Consider the following 8,476-nt stretch of genomic DNA (forward strand, 5'->3'; position numbering starts at 1 on the left):
TCTTTGTAATATACAGGGAGGAATGTTTGGCACCTTGTGGTTGATAGGGTCAAAATTCCAAGAGGAATTGTTAGTACTAGTTAAATACACACCAGATGCCATCCCCACCCATCTCCCCTGTCCATCCTGTGTCTTCAACTTCTTCGTCTGTGCTGACTTCTGCTTCTCAATCTATAAACATATTCAGGCCTCTCCCATCTGGGAGATTACCCTCCCTTGGTCCTGAATTCCAACTTAAGCTACTATCCTCCTGTCTTTTCTCTTTTCTTGCCAGCTAAGCTTCTGGAGAGAAAAGGCTTCATTCAGTCTCTACCATCTTACCTCCTCACTTCATTGCGGGTGTCTCTCACCTCCTAGCCTGGGAATTTTTTCTGCAATTGCCAAATCTAGTGGGCCTTTTCAATTGCCTCTTCTGTTAACATAGAGAAATACTCTGCCTCTTTTATTAAATTTATCCCGTTGCCAGACTTGATTAGATATTTGCATGTCTATTTCTTTCTGTAGAAGGTATGTCCCGGTAGGGCTGCGATGATTTTTAATTTGAAACGTTAAGATGATCCTAGCGCCTAGTCCACATGGGTGCTTGAGAAATGTTTGTTAAATAAATACATTTTCCCAATTGGACTGCAAATGATTTTCAGGAATGTGGGAGCAATGAGGCATTTATATAGACTTGTATCATTGTTGGTTTGTTTAAGCGATGTGGCCTGTCTTTCCACATGGTTTGGGTTTGAGGGCCTCATTTCCTGTTTCTTTTAAATGGTTTCTTGCTCTGAAACCATTTTGCTCTGAAACCCCCCTGCAAGTTCCGTTCCCTCTCTCGCAGGTCCTGGGCCTTCAGGAAGCCTGCAGCCAGGCCTGGTGGTGATGCAGACCTTGCAGTCTTTGCTTAGCCGCCTGGGGCGTTCCCTGTTTGAGAGAGAGAGGAAGCAGCTACAAGAAAACCCTGGGGAACTCAGACGCGCGGGGCCTGCACATCCAGGCAACTCGGGCTGGCTCAAGTGCAACAATGGCCAGGAACTTCTGACAGAACAGCTGCTACGCAGCTTTCCCAGCGAGCATGCTCCTCAGATGTATCCTTTGCTTAAGTTTTTTAGATTATAAAGCAATATAACCATGTTGTAAAATTCTGGAAGATTAAAGGAAAAAGTCATTTCTATTATCTCCCTACATGGATACTTTTTATGTAGTCCTTGACAGTCCTTTTAGTAATTATTTTTTAAGATATAGTAGTCACTGTACAGTCTGCTTTTCTCACTTCCTGAATTATAAGCACTCTTCCCTGTTGCTACATAGTCCTATAACCATTATTTTAAATTAGACCACTTTTATACATTACTTTCTTGTTTGAGGAAGATTATCCATGGCCAATCCTCTGCTTTTTGCTGAGGAAGATTGGCCCTGAGTTAACATCTGTGCCCCTCTTCCTCTATTTTATATGTGGGACACCGCCACAACATGGCTTGATAAGCAGCGCATAGGTCTGCACCCAGGGCCCAAACCAGTGAACACTGGGGCCACCCAAGTGGAGCATGCGAACTTAACCACTACGCCACCGGGCCGGCCCCTACATTACGTTTTTTAAATGGGGAAATTTTGAGGTATGTATACCATCCTGGAAAAGGTTCTTGAAGAATTTGGTCCCTCTGTTGTCCATGATGCCAGGGGGCCAGGGAATTTCCAGGATGCCAAGTAATCAGGCAGTTTCCACAGCAGCTACACCCTGTCTGGTGTTTCTACAGGGAGAAGTAAGGCTACCCCATGGGGAAAGGCTGCCACGGGCTTTTCTGGAGCAAAATTCACACAATTTTACCTGGTGACTCCAGCCCCGAGAGATAATTATATATACAGATGGAGATTTTATGTACCAGAATACTTATTTTAGTGCTGTTTTTTATATTTATGATATGAAAAAATCAGTAACAATCTAAAATGCCCAACAATAGGGGAATGGCCGGATAAGATATAATAGGATAATTTGAGCTTGAATATAAGCAGAAGTCAAAAAAGAGAGAAGTAGATGAGCATTTCTGTGTAGGTCAGTCAACCAGCGAGGTCTGTGTCCAATTAGCTCCAGATGAGGTTTGAATTGTTTAGAAAACAAAGGCAAGTTCATTTGAAATGACTTGGGGAATGTTGAGGAGAGGTTAAGAATCATTTCCATAAGACACAGCTGGGCAAGTCTGATGTGGGAGAGAAGGAGAGTGTCAGCCATGCTCCCTGTCTCTACAGCGTCTTTCCTAAGGGCTTTCTCAGTTGCATGGTCAAAAGTTGTGTTTGCTCTTATTTGTGTATTTTCTGCTCCCTCCCGCTATGAACTCCAAGTTGAGTTTGTCGAAGGGGAGCATTTTAAGTGGTTTTTTTCCCCTCTTCTTTCCCATAAGTGGAGTTCCTAAGAAGCAGAACCCCTTGGTAGCCTCGTGCAACCAGAAGCTATTGTTGAATCTTAGCGGAACGTGACTTCTGAGATTACAGAGACTTCTGCCTCAAAGCTGCTCTAAAGTCTCAAGGACTAGCTATAAATTTGGAAGTCACAAAAAAGAACTAGTATTTGCTATCCTGAGGAAGAAGAGCAGTTGTTTATTGAGCGTGGTGGTGATCATCAGTGCTGGTCCCATGTGTTTTCAGACCCCCACCTCCCCCACGCTGCGCACACAGTAGGACTGCACTTCCTGGTCTTCCTGGAGTGGGGGTCTAAGATAGGATGGAGTATGTTAGTTCCGGCTGATGAGTTACAAGGGAAGTGATGTGTCTGACTTCCAGGCTGAGCATTTCAGAAGCAGTACAATGACCCTCCAATGCTCTCTTGTCCCCTCGGCCATAACAACTGGCACCAGTGAAAAGACATGGAGCAGAGCTTCCAGCTAACTCGGGATGGACATATAGAGTGAGTGAGAAATAAATCTACGTTGTTACAATTACGATTTTTTTAATCACAGCATAACCTAGTCTACATGGATTGATACAAATGCTTCCTACAGGCTAAATACTACAGTGAACGCTTACAGGGAAAATCTCATTTAATCCTCACAACGACCAGATGAGGCAGGTATTCTTATTTTCTTCAGTTTATAAGTGAGGAAACTGAGACTTATAGTGCTTAAATAAATTTCCTACAGTCTCCTATCTTGGAAATGACAGATTTGAATCTGAACCCAAGTTCTGTTAGACACAACAAAGCGAGACACCGAGACACCATTGTAGTTTACAGAGCATTGCTTCAAAGAAAAAATGACAAGGCAGCTCAGAATAGGGAGGGAGGACTAACTCGCACTACTTTACATTCCAATGGGGAGTTTCAGCGTTAAATGACTAAGTCCTCAGACTGGCCCTCTTCCTTTGTAGGTGGAACAGGGGCGGGGGGGGGGGGGGGGGTGGGGTTGGGGGGGGGGCGCGGGGGGTGAAGCTGATTCTCCTTCCTATGGCCTTCCGGCATGCCAGTGTCTCCTCTTCCAGAAGCACAAAAACCTATGTCTGGCTGGAGCCTCCCTGGCTCCCAACTGAGACCCCTGTGTCCACGGTGTGTTCCCATGTGTTTGTGCCTAAAGCTTCATAAAGCCCAGTGTGAAATGGATCAGGCCCAGGCATCAGCTTGCCTGGCTCAGCCACTTAACATCAGTGTCATCTTGATAAAGTTAATAGTTAACCTCTCTCAGCCTTGATTTCTTTTTCTGTCAAATGGGAGTCGAGTAATAGTAAACCTCATAGGTTCTTGTGAGGATTCAATGAGGTAATGCTGTCAAGTGCTTAGAATAGTGCCTGGCATGCGGCGAGCCCACCCTCACTCTCTCCTTTGTGTGTGTGTATACTGGCTCATTTGTGCCTTCACAAACAACCACCGCAAAGAAACCCTATCTCCATTTTAAGACTCTCAAGGTTTTTTTCCAGCAAGAGGAAAGGAGTCTTAAAGTGGTGAGTAACCAGTTTTTATTTTGTTGTGTTTTTTAACCACATGAAGGATGCAATACTTTGACGAGAGAGGTCAGCAATGTTCAAAATGTAGGAAGTAAAAGAAACACAGGGAGCATTCTTGGAGAAAATATTTGAAGGTTCTCTTCTAATCCTCATTTCAAACCTGGCTTCTTACCTTTTCCCCCACCAACTCAAGGGGAGGCCCTTTCTGACACACAGAGTAAAAAGAATATATGAAATATATTTTTTGAACAGTATGTATTTTTCTTGGAGAATTTCTTGTTGAAAATTATCTTTGAGGTTTTTTTTTTTTTTAAAGATTTTATTTTATTTTTTTCCTTTTTCTCCCCAAAGCCCCCCGGTACATAGTTGTATATTCTTTGTTGTGGGTCCTTCTAGTTGTGGCATGTGGGACGCTGCCTCAGCGTGGTTTGATGAGCGGTGCCATGTCCGCGCCCAGGATTTGAACCAACGAAACACTGGGCCGCCTGTAGCAGAGCGCGCGAACTTAACCACTCAGCCACGGGGCCAGCCCCTCTTTGAGGTTATTTTGGAAGTTCGCTTGGGGCCATTTTTCCTAACATGAACCAGCTTCCTCCTGAGGGTGGGCAAGTCATTTCCCCTTTCCGATCTTATCTGCTTCTTATCTGTGAAATGAACGATAAGGGTTGATAAGTCTTCCTATATCTGGTGTTCTTCGATTCTGCCATTCCCTGTTGAATCCACACCCTAGGAATGTGGATCTGGAGCCTGTTTCTGCTGTAGAATGTGGTCTAGGACGCAAACCCCAGCTCCCCACTCCCTCAGCTGCCTGGGAGTTCAGGAAAAAGGAGCTGCAGCCCTTTTATTCAGATGTTCGGGGGTCTCAGGAGCATTAACCCGTTGAGGGTCTAGCGTGGCGAGCAGAGGAATTGTGCTTTAAGCCTGTGAACAGGGGTGGCGAACAAGTGCGTTTTCTTCTCTCTTTTTCTTTTTCCCAGGAGCGAGAGGGAGCAGGAAAAAAGTGGTCTTTGTTGTGAAGCCACAGTCCCAAACTTCAACCTAGAGGAATGTCAAGTCCTGAAAAAAGCTACGGAGAAGGCTTGCAATTATGTCCTTAGTCACAACAAGAGGGTAAGAACGTTCAAGGCACTGGATTGAGAGACACAAAAGTCAGGAAGTGACCCTTTCGTCGGGATTTCAGAGGCCGCGGAGTAGAAACAAAGTCCTCTCTCAGCTTGGGGCACTTCGGGCGATACCATCCCGAGGGGCAGCGTGGGGGAGGCGGGCGAGCGCCGCGGAAACTGACATCTGCGTGCTCACCGAGCCGCGAGTAAACTGAGGATGGCCACGCTGAGAAGACTCGGTGGCCGCGGCTCCCCCGCCCAGAAATGAAACGGGTTTCGGCCGATCGTCCCTGTGGAGACCGCTGAAAAAGAAGCCGGGTCGCCCTGGCCAGAGCCGGCCTCCTGAATCGCGCCCTGTGCGCGCCGGACCGGGCCGCGCGCCCGAGGCGGCAGGATGGCGTGCCGGGGCCAGCCCATCTGCGGCCGCGAGGAAGCCGGCCCGGGATGAATGGGGCTTTGTTCGCCGGCCGCCGCGGCTGCCCTCGGCAGGCCCGACCCGCACAACGGAGGCTGTATGCGAGAGGAATGGAAATGAGCCTCCGGCTCTCCCGAAGGAGCCCCATCCCCTTCCCTTCGCCGTGCGCAGGAATGCTGGCAAGCCGGAAAGGAACCCTCGCCGGGAACGCCGCTCTCGCGGCTCTGAAACCCCATTGAGAAGAGCCCTTTGATGCAATTAAAGCGCGTTTCATTGCAGGCCGGGGAGGAGGGAAGGCCCGTCAAGCTTTTTTTCTGTCTCTGGAGCATGTGTGTGCACCTTTGTAGGGTGGGTTACTTAGAGAGCAGGCGGCAACTTGAGCTCCCTCTCTCTCGCAGACGTTCTGTAACATCATAAAAGCGTACCCATAAACAGATTGGTTTTCACCGTGGGTGGAACCCAATTTGGACACGATCCAGGCTGACCTGCAGGCTAGAGTGCCTGCTTTGAAAGCCTCCTTGGTACGCCTTACACTACCTTGCCTGCTTTAAAGGTTTAGGAGGACGAGAAATTGCATTTGGAGGAGGAAGTTGTTTCTGAGGTCGCTGATCATTTTCCATTTTCTCAGCGGGAATGGGCCACGTCGCAGGTCCAGAAATGGTCAGAGCCAGACCTGTAAAATGATGGAGGCTGCAAATGTTGAAGGACTACGATGCGACAGCTATTTTGATAATCAGATTCTTCTGTAAGATTTCCTTAATTCCTCCATTGAGACAACTGTGTGGCCCCAGAAAACCCACATGACCTCTCTGAGCTTAATATTTTTCATCCGTTGAAATGAATCTCATAAGGCTAGAGAACAGACGTAAAGCTCTGGGTGCTTGTGAATTCTTTCTAAATTGGAGGTGAGCGCCTTATCTACTCACACGTGGAAGATGTGTGGGACTGGAACTCCAGGAAACGTCTGTGTAAAAAGATCCTATCCGGTCTTGTTTTGTTGAATTTGTGCCATTTATTACTAGGACTAATAGTCTAATGTTTATCTCTCTCCAATGAGAACACGAACCTGTCTTTTTTCCGGTATCGTCTGTGCCCAGGGCAGTCCCTGACCATCCTAAGTGGGCAACAGATATGCTGAATGAACAAATAAATCCAGAAATGTAATGAATTAATACTCACGTTGGCTTTTTTCTGTCACTTATAAATCTAAACGAGGAATAGGGGGAGCTAGGTGGGTACTGAGGATCCTTGGCTAGGCAGAAATTCAGGACAAGTTTGAAGAAAAGTGTAGGAAAACATTTTTGAAAGCACAAACATGCAGCAAATGTTTCCTGAAATGCCCATAGGCAGAGTGTGGGGCCCTCAGGTGGAAGTGTCATTCTTTCCCAGCGAGCGGATGGTTAATACCAGCAAACATGGATCATGCTTCATGTTTGCAAGGAGTGTGCATTGCCGGTGGTTCTTTAAAACATCCTGTGGAAACGAGACAGTAAGAGTAATGGCTGTGTGTGATGGGCACCGTTGTTTCTTATACGTTGATCTAAACGTCTCCATGGTTCTTGTTATTGTGGGCTTTGCTCAGACATCTAACTGGAGTGTTTTGCTCTGAGCCCTTGAATACATGAATATTTTTCTTATACAAAAAAAAAAAAAAACCTGGATACTTTTGCATCCCAATGAGGAAACTCATAAATATGAGATAGCAGAGGACATCCTACTTCAAATACACCTCCAGGTATTTGCAGAAATACCACATAAGTGACATTGACATAAGCAAATGCATGCTCCCCTTATCTCTCCCCACTCCCACACCACACCACACCACACACACACACACACACACAAACACTGATGAGGTGGTGAGTAATATAAAGTCCAGTTTAAAGATGGGACGCCAATGATTTCTTGTTTGTGTCAGGGTACAGTATACCACACACACAGCTGCCCACAACTTTATTTCTTGTCATGTGGCTCTGTTTGGCTGTCATTCTGGGCACTATTTTGTCTTGATGTGGATATCATCCTTTGGAGTTGAGACTCTTTTCAGACTGTCCCGTTCCTGTCTGTTTAGCCAGGTGGACACAATCCATGTGAAATCCCACATGGGAAGTGATTCTAGGATGGAACAAAAGTTGTGTAACCGTAACGGTTGTAGTGCCCGCTCACTTGACAGAACTGCTGAATCTTCTCCAAGTTATTAGGTATTTCTGTTTCCATCTGACTTATATTTTTTTCAAGCAGCTTTATCCTCATTTCAAATTGGTCATTAATAGGTGGTGGCTTGGATCAATCTACCTGAATCTAGCAAATAATTCATGATCCAGAAGGGATCCAGAATGGAAGGTTCTTGTCTGCTTACGTTGATAAAGTCAAGAATGCCCTGTGAACAATCATGTTTCATATCTTTAGATTTGTTTATTTTTTAAAGGACTATGCCTGTGTATTTGGAATACTCAAGATTTGGTAATACCTTTTATTTTAAAAACCTAGAACTGCACGTGCCTAGAAACATGCCTAGAGGATGAAGTTTGCAGCAACAACTACCTGCAGAGAAGAAAGCAAAGACTGTCATTCCTTACCGCAGACTAAGAAATTACTTGAGAGAGGTGACAGTGGCTTGGCTAGGGTCACAAAATGTGGCATTACAATTGCATCTCTACTCTCCTGATTTCTGGGGTAGTCCTCAAGGACTCTGGGTTTTTCATGCCAGGGAAGCCTGTGGAGTAGATAGTGACCAGACCCTGGATCCCAAAGGACAAATAGATGCTAGTTCATCTCATTTGATAAGATCGGATTAGCTGTATCACATATTGCTTTTCCATTTCTGGAAGAGTCAAATTATTAGCTCAGCTTCCCTTTTTTTTCTCTGTCTTATTTGTTCGGTAGCCAGAAAAACGAAGAGAAGACCTCTCCTTTATTTACCCAATGACCCATGGCCTTCCTAGTCAGGGCTCTCTAAAAGTTAGGGTGGAGACTTTTATTTGTCCCATCTTTGGGCAATAAAAGGGAGGGGATGCCTCATTCAGCCAGTCTTTGGCTCCTA

The 8,476-nt window shown here is 45.8% G+C and overlaps 1 long non-coding RNA gene across 1 annotated transcript; it reads left to right on the forward strand.

Moving 5' to 3' along the window:
* The first annotated feature begins 834 nt into the window (after window positions 1–834).
* LOC139043994 (uncharacterized) lies at window positions 835–7,068 on the forward strand. Its single transcript, XR_011501067.1, has 3 exons — window positions 835–1,601; window positions 2,385–2,887; window positions 4,893–7,068. It is a non-coding gene; the product is annotated as an uncharacterized lncRNA (long non-coding RNA).
* Window positions 7,069–8,476: the final 1,408 nt, after the last annotated feature.

The sequence above is a fragment of the Equus asinus genome, chromosome 2 (assembly GCF_041296235.1).
Source record: "Equus asinus isolate D_3611 breed Donkey chromosome 2, EquAss-T2T_v2, whole genome shotgun sequence".
Taxonomy (NCBI): domain Eukaryota; kingdom Metazoa; phylum Chordata; class Mammalia; order Perissodactyla; family Equidae; genus Equus; species Equus asinus.